The sequence below is a fragment of the Pavona decussata genome, unplaced genomic scaffold, assembly GCF_977016875.1.
Source record: "Pavona decussata unplaced genomic scaffold, jaPavDecu1.1 SCAFFOLD_92, whole genome shotgun sequence".
NCBI lineage: Eukaryota > Metazoa > Cnidaria > Anthozoa > Scleractinia > Agariciidae > Pavona > Pavona decussata.
The window spans coordinates 3,863,847-3,874,873 of record NW_028145509.1 but is presented as its reverse complement, the minus strand read 5'-3'; the positions used below and the strand labels follow the sequence as shown (position 1 = coordinate 3,874,873).

Genomic DNA, 11,027 nt, shown 5'->3' with positions numbered 1-11,027 from the left:
TGCTGGCTGAACAAGGTCACAAAAAGTGGCATTGCAAGTTAGACAATTTCGCAACAGTTGGAAGGAAAAGACTTTAAGAATTAATTATATTTTAAAACTTTCCTGAAACAATCAGTATTTCGCGACAGCCAAAAACGTTTCTTCTTCTGTTGCAAAATTTTGTCTTAAATTGCCATGTCGCTTCTTTACTTCTTAAGTCGTCCTCACTCGGCAAACTGAGGTTTCCAATCTCTTGTTGTCAAATAGGATTTGGCGTGTTAAAACGTTGCAAAAAAAAAACAGTTTTTCAGCATGTTTGAAAGCCATTTTTTGTGATTGTAATGTTCTTTCACGCCAACTTGTATTTGACAACAAAAGTTGGCAAGCTTTATTTAGCCTTGTAAAGATAACTTTAGATTGTTGAAGCATAAACCATCTGGGAAATGAAACTTTACTAAAACGAACGCTTCGTTGAAAATTTAAAACTTTCGCTTTTTAAATTACACAGAAATTGAACATAAATTGACAATTGCTTTAAGTTTCTATCCGAGGTGGTTTATGTTTATCTGGCGGGCAAAATTTGTAGGGTCACTCTTTGAATTTCTCTTGAGCGAGAAATGTTCAAAGAGTACCCTGATTATTTTTTTGGCCAAATTTGTTGCCAGGGGAAACGCTGTGCAAATTTTTCCAAATTTTCCCGCCAAAAGACTTAGTATATACAGAAAAAAAAATTTGTGCATACCTTTTAATTAAAAATTAATTCACTAAAGTATTTATTGTATAAGACAGAAAATAAAGGAAACAATAAAATTAATACAATTGTTTGCTTGAGTGTGACTTTTATTGTTGAAATTATAAGTTCTTTAGTTGTAGTGGTATCATTCACTGAATGCAAATAATTAAAAAAAAAAACGGCGCATGCGTATTTTTGGCGCCCGTATTTTTTCGAAGTCTTTTGGCGGGAAATTCAAAATTTTCAAACAGATAGTAACGATGTGGAAAATAAAAAAAAAAAACGGCGCATGCGTAGTTTTAGCGCCCGTATTTTTTCTAAGTTTTTTGGCGGGAAAATTAGACAGAATTGAACAGCAGTTACCCTAACAGCAAACGAGTACCAACAAAATATTAAGTTCAGCGAAAATTTATTAATTTTGAACACGTATTAGTCAAATTTGATTAAAACATGAACGGTTGTGATATCAGACTTTGCTAAAAATTTCCATTTCTAGACAAACTAATTTTGCAAAAAACTTCGTGCAATTGCTTCAAAGAAAACCTATTAGTTTTATAAACTTCGCGAATGCAAAATGAACACGAAGACGCACTATAAACAAGAACTTTCCATGAAAAACCTAGTTTCATTTGTTTGCTGTTATAACGAGCGGGTCCAAATATATCGGCATGCGATTTAGTCGAGATTTTCATTTTGAAATTCATGGTTTCAACCGAGATTGCATTTGAAAATGTTTTACCGCTAAAAAGTAAGCAAAATGCATATTTAAAAAGTTTATGACTATAAATCACCGGTGAGTACAACTTTTCACGATTTCTTCCATCAAACTTGGCTGTACACTAAAATTTGAATTAAACTTCAAGAAAAAGACTTAAAGTAGCTTACAATTGCGAGAAAATTCGAATCCAAGTTATACGACACGCAAAATTTTGCTCCGTTACGGTTGCTTTGGTATAAATTTGTTTTTGATCAAGTCTATTATAAAAGACATAGTTCCTTTAAAAACCTTACAAAACCAAGCAGATTAAGAGAATTTTAAAGATCTAAAGTTGACTAAACACATGCCTCAACTATAGAATAAATAGTTTCTTTAACGAAAAAAAAACAACATTTCTCTCCGCTCTGTTACGAAATCTAAACAATGTGGTTTACCGAAGAGTGAAATTTCTTGAAAGCGATAAAATATAAAAAAAATAATACGTAGAAAATTTACGTCGAAATGAAATGCTAATCGAGGCCCTTTGATAAAGTGCGCCTTCGTGTTTACAGAGAATTAATTCGATTCACCGAAGAAAATAAAGTTCGATCTTAATAAGCCTTTGGAAAATAATTAATACCTATGTTCTACCTTGACTAAAAAAGTGCTTGACTTGCTCTTGTTCCCATGCTTGTGTTGTTAAGGCTTGTTGTCTACAAAGTGACCTGAAAATTAAGCAAAATCTGCAATTAGAAAGTTTAAGTTTTATCATTTGTATAGGTTCAGTCTCGCCCAGAAACAAAGCCGAAATCAACTTATTTTTCAGTATAGCAGTTCCCCGGGGCATTTAAACGCCTTGTTTGTCCCGGCCGTGGGATTCGCCAGTTTATTTAAAAAAAAAATTGTATGCTTGAGGGTCTGCTCGAAGGGGGGGGGGGGGGGGGGAATAGCTGGAATTGACTGGGGGAAATGTGTGACTACACGCACTATTGTCAATACTTCAAATGACTCAGTTATAAACAAATAAATGGATTAAGCTATGGCCTAAGTCAAACTTAACTTAGAAAAAGTAGCCCGTTTTGTCCGATGTCATGAACTTCAATGTTTGAATTCCCTGTTCAGTTCACCGCTGAAATATGTTTTACTTTTTCTTGGATAACTTCTAACATATTGAGTTGAGTTTAGCCTCTTGTTATTGCTTTTGAAGATGGCCGACTGAAGATGGTGAACGATCAGAATAATAACGTCATCATTGTCAAATTGCGACTCTAAAATAAACCTTTTCGAACGTCCTTCATTCCCCGTTGTTTCCATGGAAACGTCTCAATCCATAAGAGAACATGTCACCTGAACAAAATGTCCTCTGACAAACCCAGATGTTATGGATATCTCTCTTTTAGTTTTGGGAATAACACAAGTAAACTGATTTTATTAAGTTAGGTAACGTTCAAGATACAAGGCCGATCTTCGAGCGAGTCAAACTTCACTCGTTGCGCCTTATGGACTCCTCGACATTACGTGATACTTCTCACTAACGAGATTTCGAAAAATTCCCCATTTTTCTTAGTGCCGAGAAACGGTGTGACAATGAGGCTAACATTGGCACAATGTTGCTCGCAAGAAACTTGGAGCGTGTGATAAAGGGAACTTCTATTCTTACAAACAAATTACCGTTAAGTGTTAAAAACAATGTTTCAATTTCAAAGCTTAGTTTAAAAAGTTCATATGATTATCGCTCGTTATTTCCTGCGCTCCGCCATTTTGGGTTTTATGACGTCATACGGTTGCCGATATTGTCAGGAAGCAGATGTTCTTTTGTGTAGAATAATTGAGCAGCCCTATGACGTCATGGAATCCAAATTGGTGTCGCGAAGAAAATTTAAAAGCGAAACTACGCGATAATAAAATCTGATTTGTAGAGCAATGAAACATCCACTTTTTCAATCAAACTTTTCCAACAATTTAACGTCACTTTGTTGCAAGAGTGGAAATTCTCTTAAACTACAGGAAGGTCTTCATCATTCTCCAAATAATTGATGTCATTGACATTATGTATCGATACTCATGAGAGTTCTTATAGGTCACGAGACAAGAGAACGTGGAATTCATTTACCGGGCAAAAGTGTGACGCGTTAACTTAATATTTATTCATGATGCAAGGTTAATGTTGTAAGATTCCTACGCTTTGAATTTTTAAGGGCCTTGAGCTTCGAAAATATCTTCAGCAGCTCAACTCAACTAGTATTAAGACAAACACAACTTTATCAAAACTCACCATTGTCAGCAATATCTTTGATTTTCTTCTTTTCTCCTTCCCGTCAATCTCTCTGCTTGAGTTGAATCCCTATCAGAGAGAATAATTTCTCATTGTGAAGCATTAGTCAAGATTAAGGACGATTTAAGAGTGGCCGTCTGTAATTTTCAACTAATGTGTTTTGGGTGAGAAAAAATAAAATTCCTCAAACTTTCTCAGAAGAAAGGACTAGATAAGCAATTCACATTCTTGTAACTTTCAGGTCAATCAAATAAATATTTTAGCGGTAGGACAAATAATTTGGTTTTTCAGCTCTCGGAAGGCACTCAGGGATCATTTTACCACACATCGGTAACACCTGGATTTGGATATAAAACGTAACTAGAACTAGACGCCAAGTTAGAACTTGAAATCAGAAGACATTTATGATTAATTCAGGATGGTTATTTCCAATTTTAATAATAAGGTGAATATTTTATCGATTTTTTTACTTGTCTCTTTTGGGAGCTATTTCGGCAGGTACAAAAATCGGCTATATTCAAATGAAAATATCGCCAATGGTACATTACTAGACTTCATAAAAGTACACCCCAGTTAAAGAGCAACGTCTTCCCTTCAAATATATGCAATAAAATTTTGGGGCCAACGTACCTACGAAATTTGACAGTTGAAATTACCAAGTGCACTTTTGTAAACAAACGCAATCTTTAATTAGCTCAACAACGACGAGTCAATGACATACGGAAAGAAAAACATTACAAAATCCACTTACGTGCTGAAGATACTCTGACCTTGAGAAAAAGGAATGCTTTCAGTTACCTTCCCAGTGGGATGGCGGAATGGAAACATGTTTCTGCGTAATTTGTGGTGAAGTTTATACAGTCTTCGACAAAGAAGGCAAACTTTGACCATTCTTTGACTGTAACTCCCGCTGTTCGTCACGGAAAAACTGAATGTTTTGCGGTATTCGAAAGATCCAACGACTCTCGAGATCCTTACATTAACTGAGGTCGTCAAGCTAATGTTTCCTTTCCGACAATAGAAGTATCTTTTCTGTGGCGCATGAAGTAGCGAGAGATCTCCTGATCCAGCAGTTGGCAAGGGAAAAAAGATTGCGTTACATACACATTGTCGTCCCCAGGTCACTCGGGTCGGGAATACGTGAGTGCCGAGCCGCGCAAATGATTATCTGATATCAGTTTTAGAGAAAACGTTTTTTCATGTGAAGCTATATCAAATAAGAGGATATCAGATACAGACTACTTAGCTAAACAAGAAAGCAATCAAGCGCCTACTGCTGAAACTGAACATTCTATGTTTCCCCAAACCTGCGTTAATATATCGCCGATTTTCAGTCTGGATGTAGTCCGGCTTCAGCTGGATTTTACTAACTTTATTGGTAGCACCGCCTCGCTTTTTTTCTTTACAGGAGACTGGCAGCACATGTAGCAAGTTTCTTGGAAGGGGGTCTGAGTCATGACAAAAAATTCTGAAACGCCTTTGTTGTCTAATGACAGCCTAGTAGAGATATTCTAGTTCCGGTTCCTACATTCCGCCAACAAGTTGTCTACATCTCTCTACGTATTAACCACGAAAGGAAGTAAAGTACAACTCGAAGGCGTGGAAGACGTGAAAATACATCAAATGCTAACTATTATATACCGTTTTGTTACAAGACTTATGCAAAGATTTTGCAATCATTTTTGGTGAAGTGCACAGCTGCACTCATGCACGAGACACCTTTGTAATTCGATGTACGGTGCCTTACATGCCTTTGAGAAATGGGTGACATCTATTAAATCAAATCAAGATTCACACATTTTGCGGAGCATGATGATCCTAAGCTTTTTGAATCCATTCGACGCGTTTAAGTTAGAGAGGTTAAATGATTCGAAAGTGACTGGATGGGATAACAGACACTGGTCAAGAATAGTTTGGCGAGTTAGTGAATAAGCAGCTTCGCCCGCCCTCAGCGGCAATTATGTCTTCTTCAGGGGTGTCTTCTTGGCTGTTCTTTAGCTTGTTGAGGAGTGAGGAAATCATCTACTGTAAACCTTCTATTTCCGCCTTTGTCCTTAGCAAACCTTATGTCACATGCTACGGCTGCTGCACGAAGCTTATGGCCGGTTTCCTGTCCAATGGTAAACTTTTCATCAAGGTAGCATTCTTACTTTCAGTGAAACGTTTAGCCTGCTTTATCGTGCCCAGCCCGGCTTGTGTTTGAATCTCTTCAGCGGGGCCTCGAAGCGTGGATCTTGCCACTAGCTGGTTGAATATCAGAACCACGAAGAAGTTTGTCTCTGTAGGCGATTCTGGCCTTGTCGAATAAGTTCTCCCTTTCGAGGACAATTTCACATTTACCGTCCTGAAAATGGTTCTCTTAAGAGCTGTAACGCTGGAAAAGTTTTACATATCCGTCAACCGGGTAAGTGAAGAGCTTTGTTGGTTGATCATCTTCATCGTGGGAATCGTTTTTCTTCTCTAATTCTACTGAGTGGAGCTTTCCTTAACCTCGGGTATTGCACAGCTACTAGCAAAGATGTCAACGAAGTTGATGAACGAGCGAGGAAGGCTCGCGGGGGAGGGTAGCGAGTTAATGCATGGAGTGCTTAGGGGACCAAAAAGTGCCTACTTTGGTTGTTTTTCTCCTTCCTCTCCAGACATTTTTCGTTCATTTGGAAGGGAAACGACTTTTGCTTTTAAACTTTCCGCGCGCCCCATCATTTTGGAATTTATTGACGTCATAGTAGTTTAAAATTCAGAAAAATAAATCTTTAGGGCATTACCCTTACAATATTAAAGTAACCATTAAACATAAATCATTTTACTCTGAAATTCGTAGCCTACGTAGCAGTCGGGGAAGGCTCGCGAGGGAATGCACGGAGAGCGCATGGGACCAAAACTTTCCTACTTTAGTTGTTTTTTCGATTTCTCTCCAGGAGTTTGTGTTCACTTCTCCTGCTCGCCTGGTTAAAATTTCCACACCTACCCGGGACACCTAAGACGATGAAACCACAGACCCTCCTCATCTCCCACCTTACCCTTTACCCCTCCCCCGGAGGGAATGGGAGTGCTACGCGAGAAGAAACATAACGCAACTCAAATAGCGGGCTAGTTTTAATCTTAATTTCTTGACCAGGTATTATGTTGGAATTGTCCTTTTTATCAAGCAGACTTGTAAATGTTTTGTTAATTAGGGATAGGAATAGTGTAACTTCAAACTATAAATTTTTTATTACCGCATTACTACTCTGGTTCAGTTGATTACCTGCTCTAGCTAGGAGTAACACTAACTGCGCCTCATTTTGCAAGGAAGCACCACGGACGTAGCATGATTTTAGACGTGCTTTTCTGTCCTTGACACCACTCTCTAGCGCTATACTCCTCACCACTGCAGGATTTGCTATTTTGCTGCACTAAAACTGCATGTTCCACCGACGAAGGTTGAGTAACCGCATGTCGCCATGACCTGTATTAAGTAGTAATTGCTTTGTGAAGGGGCCAATGATTGTCACGAGAAATGAACGCGAAATTACTTGATCATCGATGGACAGACAGGTGGGCGGACAACTTTCTGTGCTTATGTCACGCAATTCAACTTGTTGACAGCTCGTAAATCTTTGCGAGACTCAGTTACGTGCGTTTCACAGATCCTCACCATCTGGCCTCAAAAGTACCATCCACTGCAAAGGTACGTTTCTCGTAGATAGCCTATGGCTCACGTATGGAATAGAAGTCAAATAATTTATTAATTTAGATTGTTTTTGAAGCGCGGAATTTGCTTATCTTTTGAACAGGTGGTGTGACAATTAAACAATACTTTTTCAAAACTTGTCTTGTTTCTTTCAAAATTCGCGGATGATTCATCGAAAAAATGTTTTTAATCCACAAAAAATATAACAGGAAGCAAAATATTTTGTTCACTTCGGGTATTTCATGACACGAGGGGATTTTAGATTGTTTTCCTCCGCATGTCATTGACTCGTCGTCGTTGAGCTATTGGAAAATTTAGTGTTTGTTTACAAAAGTGCACTTTGTAATTTCAACTGTCAAATTTCGTAGGTACGTTGGCCCCAAAATTTTATTGCATATATTTGAAGGGAAGACGTTGCTCTTTAACTGGGGTGTACTTTTATGAAGTCTAGTAATGTACCATTGGCGATATTTTCATTTGAATATAGCCGATTTTTGTACCTGCCGACATGGTTCACAAAAGAGACAAGTTAAAAAATCGATAAAATATTCACCTTATTATTAAAATTGGAAATAACCATCCTGAATTAATCATAAATGTCTTCTGATTTCGAGTTTCAACTTGGCGTTTAGTTTTAGTTACGTTTTATATCCAAATCCAGATGTTTACGATCTGTAGTAAAATGATCCCTGAGTGCCTTCCGAGAGCTGAAAAACCAAATTATTTGTCCTACAGCTAAAATATTTATTTGATTGACCCAAAAGTTATATAAATGTAAATCACTTACCTAGTCCTTTGTTTTGAGAAAGTTTGAGGAATTTTATTTTTTCTCACCCAAAACACATTAGTTGAAAATTACAGACGGCCACTCTTAAACAGTAGATGAGGCAGGGTGGGCTGTAGAGGGGTACAGACCAGTTCCATACCAACCCAAGCCATTAAAAAAATGTGAACGAAATGCTATATACAAAACAGTACGTGGCATGTGAGGGCTTAATGTGCGGATCAATTTGTTTGCAAGGCGAAATTCGATGTCAATTCAATTTGTGCGTAACGCGAGTAAGTTAGAACGTTAACATTTAAAGGTGCCTGTGGTAGCTCCACTAGTCCACTCAGTTCAGGTTTTATCGTCACTTTAATTGGGATAAATTACTCAGTTGTATCCACGCGCCAAATAAATTAGCGGTGTCGCTTAGTAATGCCTCTGAAACAGCGTGGGCTCAGCCAGCTTCCGATGGCAATAGAATTTATGCGGCGCATTCGTAAAGTAAAATCAAACGTTAACGTGTAAAGGCGTCTCCGGCAACCCCTCTCAGTTCATTCAGGTTTATCTCCTAGCCAGTAAAATGATGTTCTCATTCAACCCAGATCAGTGCACTGGTATAAATACCTGGTCTTTTCAGGCAATAACACTACATGTTGAATACCGTCTTCTAGGTATAGTTTAGTACAAGACAAGGTTTAGTTAAGACAAGGTATCGAGCACCATCAAGCGATAATCTTACCGTGCTTGGTGGAACGCTACAAATCAAACAATTAATTGCTGTTTAAATGGCCCAGTAATTCTGTCACTCTTGTCAAGCAATTAATAGACTTACTTTTTTTGTCAACAACAATTTATCTCACTCTTTAAATCACGGTACTTCTGATTAACTCCACTCGGTTGCATTTACTGTTTGCCCTAAAATTAAAAGCACTTGTGATAAATATTTTTTACATGACTTTTTGTTCCCATTGAAAGATCACAGTGACACCTGAAGTCATTATCGTTTTTCCTTCTAAACGAGCATACCTGTGCTGTATAGGGCAAACTCTGAAACTGCTGAATGGATAAGCAATATCTTAAACCATGTTTGGACAAAAATCCTAACGCTTCGTAGCTCAATGCATAGTTTTGCCGGAATCTAAGATTGGTTATATCACTAATTGTTTTATCTAATACACCCGAAAGAAAAATATCGATTTCACTTTAAAACCCAGGCCCCTGATTTTCTAACATAACCTCTACTTTTTAAGGTAGAGAATAACAAGGTTAGGTATCAGTTACTTCGCTTAAAATCTCCACAATTTAATTAATCACCTTCAAATGTAGGGCCATTTGACATTGCTGATGGATACCATTTGTGCTCACGCAACAACTTGTGAGTTGCACTGAGAAAACAGGGTTGGTAACATGCTGCTAGCTCCATTGAAATTCCTGAATCTCTTGTAAACATTTATCCTAATAATTTAGAACAAAATATAGGTATAAATTGATGAGATTAAAGATCATTATCTACGGGCTGTTTTAGGTTATCTTAGACCTTAAGGGAAGGGGAGTAGGGTGGATTCCTCCCTCTCACCGCCGGGCACTGTCATCGCCCCCCCCCCCCCCCCTCCCGCCTTCCAGAGCACTACAGCTATGCATCAACGATCGAACTTAGAGGACACACAAAACTTTCAAGATTGCCTTCTTTGTGGCTCTCCGTGAGTATAAGAACTAATGACGTCCTTTGACACTGGGATGACGCCACTATATTTACAAATTTCGGCCATCTTGGAAATCCGCCGAAAATTGACCAACTAACACTGGCAAATCGACGCAGTTTTATATGCATGGTCTACACTCTTATATACCATAGAATGGCGTCATAAATGTTCAAAATACAGCTGGAACCACAAGCCGCAGGCGAGCAGTTTCACTGCCAAGTTTTGGGGTACTTTTTGCATGTATTAAGACGTCCAAAGTTCTTGAGGGCAGATTTGCACTCCTCTCCCCCAACTTTTAGCAAAACGAATGATCGGCCACGAAAATTAAACTAATTTAAAACTTGCAGCTTGACTTTCATTTCAAGATTAACTTATCAATCTTGGTATGTCGTAGAGAAATTACCTGTTATAGAATGAATGTTCCTTGAAGTTTCATTTCGTTAATCCAGCATTGATGAACGTCAAAACCTTGATCTCTGCGTCGTTTTGTCTTCAGTGTTGTACTTGTTTTACAGTCTTGTGGTTCCCCAGCGATTTGTAGTCGCCTTGACGTTCTTTAGGTAAAGATATTACTCCATAAAAACTCCGAAAGGACGATTTCTGAGATACTGGACTATTAACTTTGCGAACGGTGCCATGTGCAAGGTGAGAGATGAATTAAAGATGAATTTTAGCAGCAAATTTGCAATTCAAATCAGCATGATAAGAAATGCAGATTATAAAGACAAGTAAAAACTCAATGGCGATTGACTGGAAATGACAAAAAATAATGAAGACTGTAGTTTATCTGCATCCGGTATAAATTGAAAATTGTAAGGCTCGGTTTTGGATTGTAAATGAGGGTCTCGGCGACGATCTCGGATTTTACCATTTTATACATACTTCCACCTTGTCTGGGGTAAGACACCACCTATCTCGTGAACATTACCAACAAAATTTTATTGGCTTTAAAATTTGAGTTGACACAGAAATATTAAGCTAGCAAGAGTCAGCTTTGCTAGATAACAAGAAAAGAAGGGTTGAATCTCATTGTCATTTTTTACTGCTGGATAGAGGGGTGGCTATAAATATAAAAAATAATTTTAATCACAATTTACGCCCTTTTCAAACGCCGTACTTCATATGAGCCGAATCGTATCCAATGAAGTTAGTTCATGTGAAGTACGGTGTCTGAATCAATTCAGAACGGCCGATCTAATTC

General features: G+C 38.0%; 1 long non-coding RNA gene across 1 annotated transcript; it reads right to left on the bottom strand.

Annotated features, from left to right (window-relative positions):
• Nucleotides 1-843: 843 nt before the first annotated feature.
• On the bottom strand, nucleotides 844-10,490 carry LOC146473947 (uncharacterized). The gene is made up of 4 exons (XR_014866265.1): nucleotides 10,230-10,490; nucleotides 9,438-9,578; nucleotides 3,685-3,753; nucleotides 844-2,134 (listed from the first exon to the last, which is right to left on the bottom strand). It is a non-coding gene; the product is annotated as an uncharacterized LOC146473947 (long non-coding RNA).
• Between the last annotated feature and the right edge of the window lie 537 nt (nucleotides 10,491-11,027).